Source organism: Marmota flaviventris, chromosome 4, assembly GCF_047511675.1.
Source record: "Marmota flaviventris isolate mMarFla1 chromosome 4, mMarFla1.hap1, whole genome shotgun sequence".
In the NCBI taxonomy this organism is placed as follows: Eukaryota; Metazoa; Chordata; class Mammalia; order Rodentia; family Sciuridae; genus Marmota; species Marmota flaviventris.
In genome coordinates this window covers 138,517,301-138,534,726 of record NC_092501.1, presented here as the reverse complement: position 1 = coordinate 138,534,726, position 17,426 = coordinate 138,517,301, and the positions used below count along the sequence as shown (strand labels likewise).

Here is a 17,426-nt window from a genome sequence, read left to right as displayed (position 1 = left end):
ATATATTCAGCAGTAAAAGGAGTCGAGAGCTGCCAAGTATTATTAAGGTAGAACCTACTACTGTAGGAATGCTCTTGTGACGGCAACATTACTCATGAGTTTAAGCAGTGAGAAATAAAATTCTATAATTCTAGTTTCTAACTCTTCATGATATAGGGGCATTGGTGCTCTCTTATTTTTAAATTTATAATAGTAAAGATAATAAGATTTTTAGGATGTTCAAATAATGCTTCAGTTTTCATGTTATAATTATATGATGCTGTACTTTGAGGAAAAACAGTATTAGCTATTAGAAAAAAAAGCTTATGGTATTAAAAAAATAAAACCTGAAACCTGAAAAACAACAATGACAAAACTCCCCACCATATCACTCTTCTTTCTTGTTTTTACTCTTAATTCCCTTCCACATTTTTCATATCTTTTCATCAGAAAAAAATTACATCAAAAAGATAGCAACAAAAGTTGTTCTATTTGAGGTATCTCTAGAAAGATCCTACTCCTACAGAAAAGTCCCCAATTATAATCTGAATCTTAATCTGCTTCAAAACAAGTCTGCTCCCCAAGCATGGTTCACAGCAGCTTGGGTGTTCAGTTAGAAGTAAATGGAGAAAGATCAACACTCCCTCTACTATGTGAGACTGCAGTCCAGTGCTTGTCACTCTTGTTAAGTATGAACAGGGACAGTAAATGAATGGAAGAAAGAAAGTGAGCATTTATTGAGTGCCTTCTATGTGGCCAGCAAAACACTGTTTCACACTTATTATGCCATTATACTATTCATATAAAATAGCCCCGGTTTTCTATAAATGAGGAAACTGAGGCTCAAGGACATTAAAAATCCATGCTCAATTGGCTGGCAAATGGTATGGTCGAAATCCAACTTTAGATTTCTCTATTTCTAAAAACTAATCAGTATATGATTCAATAAATATTTTATAAGTATGAAAATTAAGTTACAAATATTTATAAAGAGTCATTTCATAGAAATTAAAATTTTATATACCATAGCATAAAAACTAAATATCAAAATATTAATATTATTCCTCAAAATTAAATTTCTTAAACAATAAAACATTTTAGCTGGGTACAGTGGCACACACCTGTAATCCCAGCAGCTCCAGAGGCTGAGACAGGAGAATTGTGAGGTCAAAGCCAGTCTCAGCAACAGCAAGGTGCTTAGCAGCTCATGAGAACCTGCCTCTAAATAAAATACAAAAAATAGGGCTGAGGATGTGGCTCAGTGACTGAGTGTCCCTGAGTTCTATCTCTAGTACCAAAAATAAATAAATAAATAAATAAGACAATTTTAAAATTTATCAAACACACAGATTTTCCAAGAATCAATATTTTATGCCTTAACTATTTCCATTAAATTGACTTTCTTTCTTCATTTCTCAAGGAAAATTTAGAACGAGCATTTCAAAGTTGCTTGACATGAAGTATTACAATGACAAAAATGACAGATTAAAAATCAGTGAACAAGAAAGACAGTATAATGAAAAGGACATAACTTTCCCATGTTCATATATGAATACATGACCAGTGTAACTACACATCATGTACAACCACAAGAATGGAAGCTATATTCCATGTAAGTATATGTCAAAAAACATTCTAATGTCATGTATAACTAAAAAGAACAAATAATAAATTTGAGAAAAAAAAATCAGTGGACAAGCCAAAGTAGCAACTCATACTCCTGGGTCTTTTTATTGTGAATCCTAATAAAATATCTTTATTTCCATTCTTAGGAAATAAGGCTGTGGTTCTCAAAGTGTGATCTTCAGATTTTTGTGGGTCTCTGAGAATCTTTCAGAGGGATTGTGTGGTCAAAATTATTTTCTTTAAAATACTGAGATGTTATTTGCCTTTGTTCACTATGTTGATATTTATATTAATGACACAAAAAAGCTGCTGGTGTCTTAGCATAAGTCAAGGAAGTGGGGCTAAACTGTACCTATCGCTATATCCTTCACTGCCATGCACTTGCAGGGAAAAGACAAAGTGCAAACCTCATTTAAGAACGTCTTTGATGATGAAGGAGTAAAAAAGTTATTTAAATTTCAATGAGTGTACCTATTTTAAATACTCTGTGTGAAAACAGGAAGTAAGCATAAAGCACTTTTATTGCATAGGAAAGTGCTTGAGATAAAGCATGAGAGAGAGATTGAGATTGATTTTCTTTCAGAGAGGAGGGGGCCCCAAAGCTGGTGCCCGAGTGAGCAGGGGCGTCCTGCCCCTTTATAGATCTTAGGTTTCTTTTCATGCCTACTGTTGAGGGCCACAGACAAGTCAAGATGGCGCCTGGCACTTTGCCAGGAGGAGTGGTTTGAGAAGTAACGCCAGCGAGCCATTAAGATGATGGAGATTCCTTAATGACTGACTGCTGTATCTAGATGATAATTAAGTTAAGCTGTGTGTAATTATTAAGATGATGAGGATTCCTTAATGACTAATTGATGTATCTAGATGATGTTAATTGAAACAAGCTGTGTATAATGAGTTAGGTATAAATACCTCTGCTGTCCTACAATAAAGGGCTCCCGCTGTTTCAACCTTCACAAGTTGCTTGTCACCCCACCCCCCACCCCAGGTTATTTTGCCCAGCCACACTGCGGCAGCCTACATGACCAAAAGTAACCAAGGAAGAGAGACACAGGGGGTGATTGCTTATATTGGAAAGTGCAATCTTTCCCCTCTCCTGGAGGCTGTTAGCAACAGGGTGATGGGAAGTGTTATGTATCCATTTCCTTTTGCTTGATAAATAGCTACCTGTCCTGTGTCCTGGTCTCAACACTGAACTTTTATAATTAACATGCTTGAAGACAACTATATTTCTGACTTAACTGTGGAAGCCAAATTCCTTAAGTTCCTTCTATTTAAGCCATTGGTACACATTTCTATAATGTGTACCAAAGTAAACTTTAACTAATAAAATATTTGACTCCCAAAAGTGGAGTATCATAAACAACAGACCTTAAAATGTGATATTGGCTGAGCTGAAGTGAGGTGGAGAATTTTCCATTCAAGGCTAGGAAAAAAGGCAAAACCTATTGCTTGACAGCAAATACGCCCATTGGAAGATGCTTAATGTGTCTTAGAACTCAAATCATATAAATATCAAGTATAGGGTTTTAGGGAATAAGGAAAAGAATGTCAGAATCTTGGAGGGTGTTAGCTACTTTCAATCTTCAACCAGATTATACAAGAAAAGGATACTCCTCAAACTAATCTGGTAGTTCTGGAAGCAGAGAGGAAATAAGATTAAGTCCTTGCTCAGTCATCCTTTTTGCCTTCATCTGGTACTCCAAAATAGTCAAGAGCAAATAACCACAAGCCTTTGACATCGTACATGTGTCAGTCTCCTTTGCTGAAATTAGTACAAGTGGAAAGCAGAATGAGAAGAGAGATTGGGATACAGGTAGACCAGAGAACCAAAGGATCCCTTGCAAATACTTGTTGCTGTATGTACATTTTCTAACAAAGAGAATGATTAGAACTCTTCTACAAAATGCATCCCCAGGAATTTTCACCACCACAAATGGTTAGGATCTCCATGACTACAGCCCAGTTTCCCAGTTCCAGGTCCATATGGCTGGGGGGTGAGGCAGAGCTTAAAGGTCTGATTGCTAAGGAAGAATCAGTGAGAACTAAAACTAGACTGATGGTGACTAATCACTGATGGTGACTGTCTAAGAGCTCTGGGTACCATTTTGGGGAGAATCCAAGAAATCAACAGACAAACAAATAGCAACCAGGTCCATCAGTAAAAGCAATGGCATTGTCAGAGAAATGCCAAGGCTTAGCAGACATACCTGAAAATGCCCAACGCATAAGACAAATTCCAGCCTCCAAATCCACATCTACAGGAAATAGGAACTGAAATGTTACAGCTGTCTGAATGAAAATCTCTCCAAGGTCCATTTGTTTGTCACCATGTAGGACAATGGAAAAGGGAGTTCCTCCTAGAACAGGGAATGGCAAGCTAGATTCTTGAACAAACAACTCCCTCCACTGCCAAGTCAGAGAGTTCTTGCTTTTCTTTGTCCAGCAGCACAAGACAATTGTTATAAATTTGAGATCACTATTTAGTGGAAGCCCTCTTCTCCTTACTCAAATGGAAGTTTTACTGCAGCAAGTGTTTTCTCTTTACCACCATGAGTTGGCAGTGTTAAATGTACCCTTTGGTCAAGGCATAAGAAGTTACATTTAGACCTAACCAAGAAAAAATGCTTTAACTTAGAGAGTCTGCAATTAAAGTGGAAAGCAGTAACTGGATGAGTCCTATCTCCCTTAAGGGTAGAGGTTCAGCGGTTTTCCCTGTAGAAGTATATTTACATTATATTAGCAAGGGCAATTTTGAGAATTTTATAAGTTGGTAAGAAGGTATATGTAGATTCTGGGCAGCCAAGTGATGAAAACATAATGAAAGATGTAGTTAACCTGTGTTTTCTTCATCCCCAAATTTCTTTGGGAACTCTCCTGAGTCCAAGTAATTTGGGTCGGGATAATCACATCTCCTGTCTCTAGGAATGAGCATATCATGGGGCCCTGGCTAATTAAGTACTCACTGGAATTCTTTAGTCTCAGTTAAGTCAAAAGAAGGTCACATAACCAAAGCCAGGCCATAAAAGTTTTCCTCAAAACTTTACTTAGATTTGTTGACAAATGGACATCAAACAGACTGCCCCTGCCCTCGTCCCACCCACCTCAAATGCTAGAACTGGTGCACTAGAAACCCAGAACTACTGCTAGTCACTTTTGTATATTGTGGAGAGATCCTGCCCCACAATGAAGCCAATAAATAATTCAGTAAAGCAGGGTTATGAGCAAAAGCGCCTTATTTTGAGCTCCTGGGATCTAGTTATAGGTAAAGCTTTCCAAAAATTTCAAATCAATATATACCTTTTTATTCCTAAATGATACTGAGCTGGGCTTCTGTCACTTCCAAGCAAATGAATTCTAAGGAACATAACTAAAGTATTTTTAGTTTAATTTTAATGTTTTCAAAGAGATAATTAAACTGCCTCCTAAAAACATTTTTTTTAAAGGTGTGTATTTCTGCAGTCCAATATGTGTTTGTCTCTTTAATAAATATAGCATTTCAAGACAGGAATCATTGATTAAGCAATATGTGTGGTTAAAAAAAAAAAACTCACTGTAACCTGAGATGGCATTAATAGATAACTAAAGTCATAAAGTTCCATATTAGAGGATAATCCCCCTGGACAAAATGATAAGAGCCAATCATTTATTAATGCTGATTTATAGCCTACTAATGCTCAAAAATGTTTTGTGTCTCCTTGTAATAAAAGAGATTCTAATAAAATCATAAAAGCAAGTTAAAAATAAGAGAAAGGATCCAAATAATAAAGTGAGAGAGGAGAAAAGATAAACTGAAAACCTGGGTTGAGTCCCTCACCTAAAGTCAAGGACAAAATTTATCTCTGACCTTCTAAATGTCAAAATAAAATGGATATTGAAGAGTTCTGTGAATATGGTTATCTTAAAGGAAATACTTATCAGAAGAGACTCTCTTGTTCCTTGCACTAAAGTCTAACAATAACTTATTACATAGCTTTTCATGCACTAGCATCAAATAATAGAATCAAAAATCCTCAGTAGAAGCATCACAAAAGAAGCAGAAATGTTCTATGCCTTTTATTACAAAAACTGCCCTTTAATTAAAAAACAGAAGCCCTTATGAAATTGAAAATCTGTGAAGGCAATTCAGAGGGAAAGTTTGAAATAATGAAGTACACATGGGCTGTTTTTAGTCATATAGTTTGATATATGAGCAGATTTTGGAAAGCATGTTCTAGAAGAAAGGATGGTGAGGGTGGCATGTCCCTCAAGACCACCCTTCACAATAATCATTTGATTCATAAAGGCTTGCAGTAAAAATTACACAGCAAACCAATGGAATCTAAAGAATGAAAACAATTATAGGAAATTAAGAGCCTAAGGCTGACTAAATGGTATGTAAATCTACCTGCACTAAAGACCCTATGTGTGAGCAAAATCTTACTATGAAAATCAAAGTCTTTATTAATATTTTAACAACTCACAACCAAAGATTTTTAGAAATGAGAGAACTAAGAGAAGTGTCAGAGAAAGCTTCAGTTCACGTTCTTGTAACTTCAGCCTGGATTTTTGCATTACCCTCTCCTCTAAGCTTCCTACTTATAGATTTACTTCTGTTCCTACTCTTTCTGAATTAATTTGACCAGGCTGATCAATTTCTTCTCAGGTATACTGTGGTTTTTAAATGGCCTAAAATGAAGACTGTAAATTACACTTTCTAAGCTTCCTTGTTTATCTCTTATTTTGTTTTTCTTATTCCATTGTCATCTCTGACCTTGGACCATCTCATCCACAATGAGAAGTCCTGGACAATGCCTCCCATTCTGACTTCAAGTTGGCCTCAGTCTTTGGACTCTGTGATATGGGACATTTGTCACCTCACTCCTCATATTTCCACTCCCCAGGGGTGTGACAATTGGAGAAACACTTTTGTTTTCTTCCCTGCCTAACTTATCCTCCCTATGGAGGAAAAGTGATTTAACTCAGAAGTTGGTAAACTTCAGACCAGGTTTGTTTCTGTATAGTTTGCATACATTATGGGGAAAATAAAAAAGAATTTCTCATAACAGTTGAATGCTATTTTTATGGAATTCAACATTTCATGTGTATATATAATGTTTTATTGGAATACAGTTCTTATGAGTTGAATTGTGTCTCCCTCAAATTCATATATTTAAGTCCTAACCCCCAGTACTTAAAATTGTGTACTTAATCCGAAAAAAGATAATTTTATATATAATTGGTTAATACTGGTTATACTGGGCTAAAGTGAATTCCTAATCCAATATGACAGTTGTTATTATCAAAAGGACAATAGAGATACACATACAAGAAGAATGTCATGTGAATATGAAGACTGAGACCAGGATTTTGTTTCTACAAGCCAAAGAATTCCTAAGATTGCCAGCAAACCACCAGAAGCTAGGAGAGAGGCCAGGAACAGATTTCCCTTGCAATTCTCAGAAGAAACCAACCCTGCCCACACCTTGATCTTAGACTTCTATCCTCCAGAACTATGAAGCAATAAATTTCTATTGTTTAAGCCACCCAGTCTCTAGTACTTTGTTAAGGCAGCCCTAGAAAAATAATGCAACATCTGTACTCATTTTGTTTATATATTGTTTACATCTGCTCTCATGCTACAAGCTAAAAATTGAGTAGCTGAAACAAAGAACACATGGTCTCAAAGCCTAAATTAGTCACTACCTTGGCCCTTTTCAGAAAGTTTGCCTATTACTGTCTTTTCCAATTGGAGGGAGGAAGCTAGACATATGATGCTCACTTTCTTATTTCTTCTTTGAAAATTACATGGTAACCCTTCACCAGCTCTTATTATTTCAAAAAAGGCTTGAATATGTGCAGCTGATGCACTTGCGACAAGAAAGTTCTATTTAGGATAAAAGGGGAAAATAAAAAGGCAATTTTGGGTTCAAGGGATGGTCTCCAAATTGGTTTTATTAGTAATAAAAGTATTTATTTTTTCTCTTTTTGATACTTTATTTATCAATAGATTTCAAATCTAGAGGATTGAGGTATGTGATTCATTCATTGACCTTTACAACTTTAGTTTATTCTTTCTTTAGGCAAAAGAGTGTTGGAAATCTCATTTCCTTCTTGAAGTCTCTCCAAAAGGAAGTGAGTTCCATTTTTTTAAACTTGGCTATATCCTCTCTGAAGATAAAATTCTCATGACTTATTCTTGAACTCTGTACTACATAAAACCACTTGTACTAATGTTCACAAAGTATAATTTTTTTTCATGCTGCATTATGTATTTATGAGTATCTGCATATCCTTTTATAGAAGAGATCTAAGTTACTATAACCTTCCTCAGATTTTGAGCTTCTGAGTGGGTTTTGTTTCATTTAAGGGCTGGTTTGTTCAATAACTTAACCCAGTGTTGTACTAATTAATGTGTTTCCCTCATTAATAATAAAAACCATACTAATCCACTGCCAACATCTTTATTCATGTTAACTTGATAAGGAAGAGAATATTGATGATGAGAAAGACACCACTAATGCATAACAGCTTTGTATTTTGAGAGAAAAATATTTTAATCATTAATAAAAAATACCTAGAAATATATCTAAGAAAAGTTAGTCTATAATAGTTCACCCATAATTTATCATTTACTTGTTTATATCATTGATATTTATGGGAAACACTCATTACACACAAGTTTTCTCTGACATCCTATGGAGACAGGGGCATGAAAGATAGTAAGATTAAACAAACAATTGGGAAAGGGCATTCGATAGGCAGAAAAATCTGGCTTTGATTCAATAGATGTTCACAAAAGGTAACTGAGAAAGTGGGGTCAGTGTCTGGGGGGAAACTGTGTCAATCTGGATTTTATCATCTAAACCATGGACATGTCTGGCTGTGGAAGGATGGGCATGATAGGCCCAGCCGAATCTATTGTTTGGAAAGATCTAAGAATATTCTGGGAAATAACTATTCAAAGGAAGGTCTGCTGTGTTAAAGCTCAATAGGTCATTGGAGGAGGAATGCAGCAATTGAAGGGAAAAGTATGGAACTTATTACCTGGTTTCTTAAATTCAGTCTCTGTGGACTACTCAGAGAGAGAAGACTATAAAAACAAGCAATTAAAGTGAAAAGAGCAGTTTCCTTAAAGACTCTGTTGAGGGCAGTGTTTAACAGCTTTGGAAGTAAAGAAGGTAGTGGGGGGAGGGGGTGGAGCAAAGGGCACTTCCTCTGCTCAGAGGTTACCTTTGCATTTGGAGTCTGAGCAGCACACTGCAACAGCCTGGAGCTGGGCCAGACTAGTGAGAGAGCATAACACTGCAGCAGACTTAGTATCTTTGGAGGGATTCAGCTGTTCATGACTTGGGCAGTAATAGATGACACCGTAGATTCCCAACTGGATAATAAAATGATTTTTAAAAATAAACCCAACTTTAAAAAATAATACCCCACTCCCACAAGATTCCATGGGAACAAAGACCCTGAGACTCCTAGAATGGTGGGCAGAAATTGTAGGAGCTGAAGTTATAAGAAATGGGAGCAGAGCCATCAAGACAGCAAGTAGTTATAGTCATTGCATCCAGGATTTGTGGTCTGGAAAACACTACTTTCAAAGATAAAGGGAGAGAATGATATGATATAGAACTAAGAGCATTAGGATACTGTTTTTGTCAAATATCAGCTCTGTGCCTTTGGTCAAGTCATTTAAATATTCTGGCTTCAAAACAGTAGAATCTGGGGCTGGGGATATAGCTCAGTTGGTAGAGTGCTTGCTTTGCATGCACAAAAGAAAGAAAAAAAAAAAAGCAACAGAATCTTTCAAATGCCCTGATGAGGTCATTGTACAATTCAAACAAGATCAGGTGTGAGAAAATTCTCTAATAAAGTGTTATATGGGATATTTCAGAACATGCTCTTTATTAAAGGTTCCAAGTGCCTTGCTTTACAGGATATGCTATCAAATAATTCACTTATCTTGTATCATAACATGTTTTTGTGTCTTCCTAAGTCATTTTCCAATAAAATAAATTTTCCCATGTATACAATGGTCTCAGCAAAACCTAGAGTTCTTTGAAATGATTGCTTTTAGGAGCATCCATAAACAAGCATATTCAAAGTGGATGCAACTGAGAAAATACAGAAATTGCAGGCACATGCACAACCAAAAAAAAAAAAATTAGAAGGGAGGGTAGAAAAGCCTTTTAGGCAGTATGAAGTGGTGATCATAAAAATCTTGGCCTAATTTTTGACATTTTTCAGAATAGAGGCAAAGTAGTATGTGATCGCCTTGGTAATGATGGTTCTACTGGGAAATCTTAACTTTGAATTGCCTGCCAATCTCTATCCTGTATGTCCAAGAAGAGCCATTTATCATTTTTATGAAGCCACTGAAAGCCCACATTGAGGAGGAAAAAACTAATTATTGAGCATCATATGCCCTCACATTAAATACATAATAGAGTAATGGTATGAAGGCTCTAAAAAGTAGGCAATAAATGTTTTGATAAAACAAATGTCTAATTGCTCTCAACAGAAAGACAGCCCTTCTTCACCTCCACTGATTCTCTGTTGTTCATCAAGAATAGCACATCTCTGACAATTAATGGTGCTCTCTGATGATTGTTTTTCCTTGATACTTCATCTCCACAAAACAGCCCTTTCTTTAGCCAATAATAATAACCCATGAATGTTTATGAGTTTCAGTCAACAAAGCCTCTATCTATCTATCTATCTATCTATCTATCTATCTATCTCTCTCTCTCTCTCTCTCTCCTGAATAATATATATATTTTGGTAATCCCCTAAATCTAGGGAAGTAAATTATGTGTATTAGCTTCAGGAATCTGCTTTACTCTATAGAGTTATATGTTTAGGGGGATTTTAGACACATATTCTTTGGTTTTTACTTTTACTTCTACCCTGTTCCAGGAGCAGAACTGTTTTTCTTACTTACTTTAAGAAAATCAAGATCATTTTTGAATGAATTCCAAGTTTATCCCTTAATTAAAGTAAAAATTGATCACCTTATCTCCATCTGAATCATACTCAGTAAATACTATCTATTCACATAAATCATCTTTAACCAGTCTATTTCTTGGAAATCTCTGTCCAAAGTTATGCAATTCTCTTAATTTTCCATCATTAGTTTCTTAATGCTCTCTCTCTCTGATTTAGGTTCTATTAGAATAAATAAATGGTTTTTGTCATCATGAAGTTCTTTCTTCTTGTGTTATCCCCTGGAGCTGCTCTGTCCCCCAGACTAGCCTTAAAATATGGCTACTCTAAGTCTAGATATGCTATTTGTAAAATACATACTCTATTTTGAAGACTTATAATTAAAAAATACTGTCTTGTTAATAATTGTTGTATGTATTATGTGTTGAAATGATAACACTCTGTATATGTTGGTTTCAATAAAATATGCTATTAACATTATGTTAATAGCAATGTGAAAATAAAATTTCACCTGTTATTTTTCCTTTTTTTTAAGTGGCTGCTATAAACTTAAAATTAAATATGTGGATGACTTCTATGGGCAGTGCTTACCTACAGCTGTTAACTTGGAATCTCAGGTTTTCATCAGAGCCTGCATCTCTTAGCCTATTTTCTTTTCTAGTAGGCATTAATATCACCATTAAAGTAGCTAAAATCCAATTCCTTTTGATGACCTATATTAACCAAGGAAGAGTTTCTTAGCCCATATAAGTATTTGATGCCACTCATAGCAAGCATACTGATCCTGAATTTTTTCCATAAGGAACAAAAATATTGCTTTCCTTATTCTTGAAATAATGTTTGGAGACTTAAAAGAAAGTAGGCAGAATGGAGGAAGAACAATCATATATATTCCTACTTGTCTTGGAAGGCACAATTGGCTTTGTGGATAATTATATCCAGTAAGATGCCTCTACATGTAGCGAAATAAATTTAGTCCTGATATTCAAGGGAGTACGTAAAGGTTCCTCTGAGAATGTGGAGTTAATAAAAATGGATGGTGAAACTGGTTGTTTTTCTTGAAGGAAGTTCATAGACAGTATCAGTCTAGCCCAAGGGAGCAATAGGGCTGGATATTTTCCAAGTACTTGACATCAACAGCTACACTTATACTCTCAATAATAGTTTGCCATTATTTTTCTATTTCTGATATTTTTACAGAGAAATAAAATTAATCCATACACAGATATAGTTATAACAAACCATTGTCTGCCCTTGATGTTTACAAACAGGACTCACAATGACCAGAACACGATGTTTACAAACAGGACTCACAATGACCAGAACATGATGTTTACAAACAGTACTCACAGTGACCATGGCCCTATCTCTGTACCTGCTAACTACCATTCCTCCCTGGTAGGCTTTTTTTTTTTTTTTTCCATCCTTAAGTTCTGATTCTGAAACTTACTACAAAAAAAAAAAAAAAAAAGAAAAAAGACTTGAAACTTCAAGAGAATAGTGGAATTAGAAGTGGAGGGGGCATGAACAGGTTGTGAGTAAACAGGTACAACTTAGCAGAGCACAGACTCAGATGGGAATGAGTCATGTTAGTCAGCTTTTAATTGTGACAAAATATCTGAGAAAAACAACTTAAAGGAGGAGAGATTTATTTTGCTTCACAATTTCAGAGGTTTCCATCTAAGGTGGTCAGTTCCATCTCTTTTGGCTTAAAGCAAAGCCAAATATACCCTTTTACAATGATTTTACAAATCATTGTAAAAGGGTATAGTGGAGGAATGATGCTCACCTCATGGTTTCTGCAAAGCAGAAGGGAAGTGGACAACAGAGGAATTGGGCACAAGATAAAGTGCTCAAGGCCATGCTCCTAACATGATCCCAACTAGATCCCACGTCCTACAATCTCCCAATAGTTCATTCAGCTAAGAAGGCCAGAGTCCTCATGATCCAATCACTTCCCAAAATCCCCACTTCTAAACATTGTTGCATTGGAAACCAGGCCTTTCACATGATAAGTATTTGTGAAATACTTCATATCTAAACCATAACAGTCTGTGTTCTGCCCCTGCCTTTAAAACAGTTTCTGGGGCATTAATAGACTTGTTTATTTTACCATGTTACATGCCAGGATTACTATTCCCCATAGATTTGTTTGGATCAAGAGATAATCTATTTTATTTCATTTCATTTTTGCAGTGCTTATGACCAAACACAGGATCCTGAGCATGCTAGGCGAGTGTTCTTTCACTGAACTATATTTTAGTATACCGAGAATCACTTTAAAATACAACTTTCCAAGAATATTTAAGGTCTTTCAGTAATTTACACATAAGTGTGAATTAATTCAACCAAATTGCTTTTCTACTTTAGACTTACTGCTTGACTCTCATTTCAAAATAAAGGATTATTAGAAAGCTGTCTACATGTGGTTGTCCTTTAAATACACAAAGATAACATTTTTTTTTTGTGGCAAACAAACAAACAAAAAACTACTATGTCAACATGGAAAATTCACATCATTCTTCCTTTCAGTGGGGCCACTGCTTAGTTTTTCTCCAGTAAAATGATATGAAAACTTGGATGATTGAAGAATCTTCATTTTGATACTTAGAGGTGGAAGATGGGGTGGGTTACAATTTATGGTCCTATGGTCTGAGCTGTGGGAAAGGAAGTTTCATCTTTGGCTACAGCTGTTTGGAAAGGATAGAGAAGATGATGCAGAGCAGATGTGAGTAGCATAATCACTATAGTCACTAATTTATGTGTCTCACTTACTCTCCAGGAACAGCTGTGCAATGACTAAGGAATCAGAATTATCAGGACACTGACATTTATGACCATAATTCACAGTCACTTCTATACTGTGATGGAGGCTTTCTTAGATGCTTAATGTCTCTAGGGCTCTGCTGTGTTGTTTACAGACCAAATCTATTTCTATCACCTGATCAGATCCTGCCCATGAGTTGGGTCATTCTAGTGGATCCTGTCTCCTACATGTCTCTTAAGGTCATGGCACATGCTGACAAAGATTCTCTACTTAACCAAACTTTAGTCAGGTTTAGGAAAGTTTAGGAAAACTTTCTTCTAAGCTTATCCTACTGAGCACTTCCTTGTAAAACCCAATTTTACTAAGAATCTACTCTGATAGTCAAACCTGAACCTCCCACCCTCAACATCTAATCACTCTCACTATCTGATTGGGGCTCCTCCTCCTCTTCCTTTAACAAGAATACCATTAGGTTGGTTCATCAAGAATCTCCCTTTCCCCTTGTGTTAGTCAGCTTGTCATCACTATGACCAAAACACCTAACAAGAATGACTTAGAGGAAGAAAAGTTTATTTTGGTTCAAGGTTTCAGAGGTCTCGGTCCATGATCAGCTGACTCCATTGCTCTGAACCTAAGGTAAAGCAGAAAACTGTGGTAGAAGGGCATCTAGGTTGGCTCCACAGTTTAGCTATTATGAATTGTACTGCTATAAACATTGATGTGGCTGTGTCCCTGTAGCATGCTGTTTTTAGGTCCTTTGGGTATAGACTGAGAAGAGGAATAGCTGGGTCAAATAATGGTTCCATTCCCAGCTTTCCAAGGAATCTCCATACTGCTCTCCAATTTGGTTGCACCAATTTGCAGTCCCACCAGCAATGTATAAGTACCTTTTTCCTGTATCCTCGCCAGCACTTGTTGTTTGACTTCATAATGGCTGCCATTCTTACTGGAGTGAGATGGTATCTTAGTTTTAATTTGCATTTCTCTGATTGCTAGAGATGATGAGCATTTCTTCGTGTATTTGTTGATTGATTGTATATCCTCTTCTGAGATGTGTCAGTTCAGGTCTTTGGCCCATTTGTTGATTGGATTATTATTATTATTATTATTTTGGTCTTTAGCTTTTTGAGTTCTTTGTATACCCTAGAGATTAGAGCTCTATCTGATGTGTGAGGGGTAAAAATTTGTTCCCAGGATGTAGGCTCCCTATTCACCTCACATATTATTTCTCTTGCTGAGAAAAAAACTTTTTAGTATGAAATCATCCCATTTGTTGATTCCTGGTTTTAATTCTTGTGCTAGAGGTGTCTTATTAAGGAAATTGGGGCCTAACCCCACGTGATGGAAATTAGGGCCAACTTTTTCTTCTATTAGATGTAGAGTCTCTGGTTTGATTCCTAGATCCTTGATCAATTTTGAGTTAACTTTTGTGCATGGTGACAGATAGGGATTCAATTTCATTTTGTTGCATATGGATTTCCAGTTTTCCCAGCACCATTTGTTGAAGATGCTATCCTTTCTCCATTGCATGCTTTTAGCACCTTTGTCTAATATAAGGTAGTTGTAATTTTGTGGGTTAGTCTCTGTGTCCTCTATTCTGTACCATTGGTCTACCAGCCTGTTTTGGTGCCAGTACCATGCTGTTTTTGTTACTATTGCTCTGTAATGGAATATTACTCAGCCTTAAAAAATAACAAGATCATGGCATTTGCAGGGAAATGGATAGCATTAGAGCAGATTATGCTAAATGAAGTTAGCCAATCCCCCAAAACAAAAGCCAAATGTCTTCTCTGATATAAGGGGGGTGACTCAGAATGGGGCAGGGAGGAAGAGCATGGGAAGAAGATTACCTCTAGATAGGAAAGAGAGGTAGGAGGGAAAGGGAGGGAGAAGGGGAATTGCATGGAAGGTGGAAGGAGACCCTCTTCGTTATACAAAATAATACATGTATGAAGATGTGAGGAAAAAAAAAGAATAGTGTCACCTTAGATTAGGTAGAAAGAAGTGATGGGAGGGGAAGGGAGGGGATGGGGGGAAAGGAAGGACAGTAGAATGAAATAGACATTATTATTATTGTGTGTATATATGTGACTGCATGACCAATATGATTCTGCAACCTGTACACTCAGAAAAATGAGAAATTATATCCCATCTGATTCAAATGTATGATATGTCAAGGTCATTGTACTGTCATGTGTAACTAATTAAAACAAATAAAAGAAAGAAAACTGTGGCAGAAGGAAGTGGCAGAGGAAAGCTGTCAACTCATGGCAGCTGAAAAAAAGAAAAAGAAATGGAGGCACCAGGGACAAAGTATAATCCCTAAGAGTATGTCTCCAGTGATCTACTTCCACCAGCCACTCCCTACCTGCCTACAGTTCCTATCCTGTATTCCATTCAAATTATTAATCCATCAAATGGGTTAATTCACTGATTAGATTATAATCTCATAATATAATAATTTCAGATAGAAACACTGGATAATCCACGAACCTTTGGGGAACACCTCATATCCAAACCATAACACTTCTGATGTTTCCTCTTAGTAAATTTCCATTCACTATCCCCCACCCTATCTTTAACTATAAATTCTCACTCATCCAGGATGTATTTGGAGTTGAGCACAGTCTCTCTCCACTGCACAATCCCATTGCAAAGGTCTTTTTACTCTTTTTAAGTGCTTTGAGAAGTTTTGAAATTTTTAATTTAACAATTCCTAGCTAAGAAACCCACAAGAAACATTTTTCTTGATGACTAAAATGTTCTCAATCCCAGTTCCAAGTTCCTAACACAGAAAATCAACAGTGGATGAACCTTGATATCTTAGGAAGTCATTATTTCTCCAATATTCTTGTAAGAGATGACATATTAGTAATATTTCTAAGCTCTATGTCCAGATAACTTGACACAAAAGCAGCAGTTCTTGCAAACTTCTACATAGAACAGGCACTCAATCAATATATACAGATTGACTTATTTGATATGTTTTTAAAAACATTGAAAGTGTGTATACTACTTGTAACTGTGTATTTTCTCTAAATACACTCTTACCATAGTTATCCAATCATTTTCAGTTGCCATCTGGTGCATAACTTTTGGCACAGGCTTGTGCTGCACAAGTCTGCAGAGCAGAGAATTTATTACAACAGTCAATGCTGCTATCCATTCAAGATACAGAGGAAACTTCTGTAATCAGTAAGGACTATAAAACAAACTGAATGAAAGTCTTGAATTTTTCAGATATGCCATGTTTAAAAATATTTTTTTACTAATTCAGAGGAGAAATAAATTTGATTGATAGCTGGGATGATTTCAAGGATAACAAAGGCCTAAAGAATGCAGTGGCCACATGCAGCTTGCAACTGCATATTTTCACCCACACAAGTGGGCTGTGTTCCTGAGACAGATGTCGTTTTACACAGAGATGGCTCAGTACATACTAGCTCTGGAAAATATTCTCCCAAGTCTGCGGTGACAAATAGAAGTACATAAACATTCTAGAATAGTTCATCATGATTTAATCATAGAATCAAATGTAAATTAGGTGTTTCATTCTTTATGATATTACTAAGAAACACACATACACAGTAATAGTCAGCCTCTATCTTATGTCTCCTGGGCCACTGTGTTTGTACAGATAGTCCCTTGGGAATTGCTGCCTTAGTCTGGTAGCCAAAGTAATTCTGCTTCCTCTACAGCTGCTACTGGGAAGACATGTTTCACAAACTTTTCCTCATTCCTTTAACCATACAAAAATCCTTTGAACTTCCCCCTACTGAGGAGCCCAGGCAGGGATCCATGAGGTAGTCATTCTAGAAATAACAGCAAGTAAAAAGTAACAAGAGGCAGGATGTCCTCCCCTAGCATCACCACCTGCGGCTTTCCTTCTCCCATATTTCTGTAGCTGCCTGTCTTCTAGCAAAAAGGCTCATTTGCCAAATCCCTAGCCCCTGTTTCATCTCAACTCTTACAAAGGCTATAGATATCCTTTAATTATTCTTCCTTTCTCTAACAAGAGTCTAGGAAATTCACTAAACATAGGTGGCTTCGAAAAGTATAAGAAACATGGCTCAAGACCTGTCTTCTATCTGTCTTATGTCCTGCCAATACTCTTTAAGGAAAAATTAAAAGT

General features: G+C 36.3%; 1 protein-coding gene across 3 annotated transcripts in view; it reads right to left on the bottom strand.

Moving 5' to 3' along the window:
• Positions 1–17,426, bottom strand: part of Stard13 (StAR related lipid transfer domain containing 13) — a 483,007-nt gene that overhangs the window by 317,862 nt on the left and 147,719 nt on the right. Inside the window, exon 1 of one of the 3 annotated variants that reach the window (XM_071611547.1) lies at positions 1,101–1,178. The exons of the other annotated variants lie outside the window; for them this stretch is intronic. The gene's annotated coding sequence lies outside the window, so the exon portion shown is untranslated. Of the gene's footprint in view, positions 1–1,100; positions 1,179–17,426 lie in introns of those variants that run through there. 3 annotated transcript variants of the gene reach the window in all.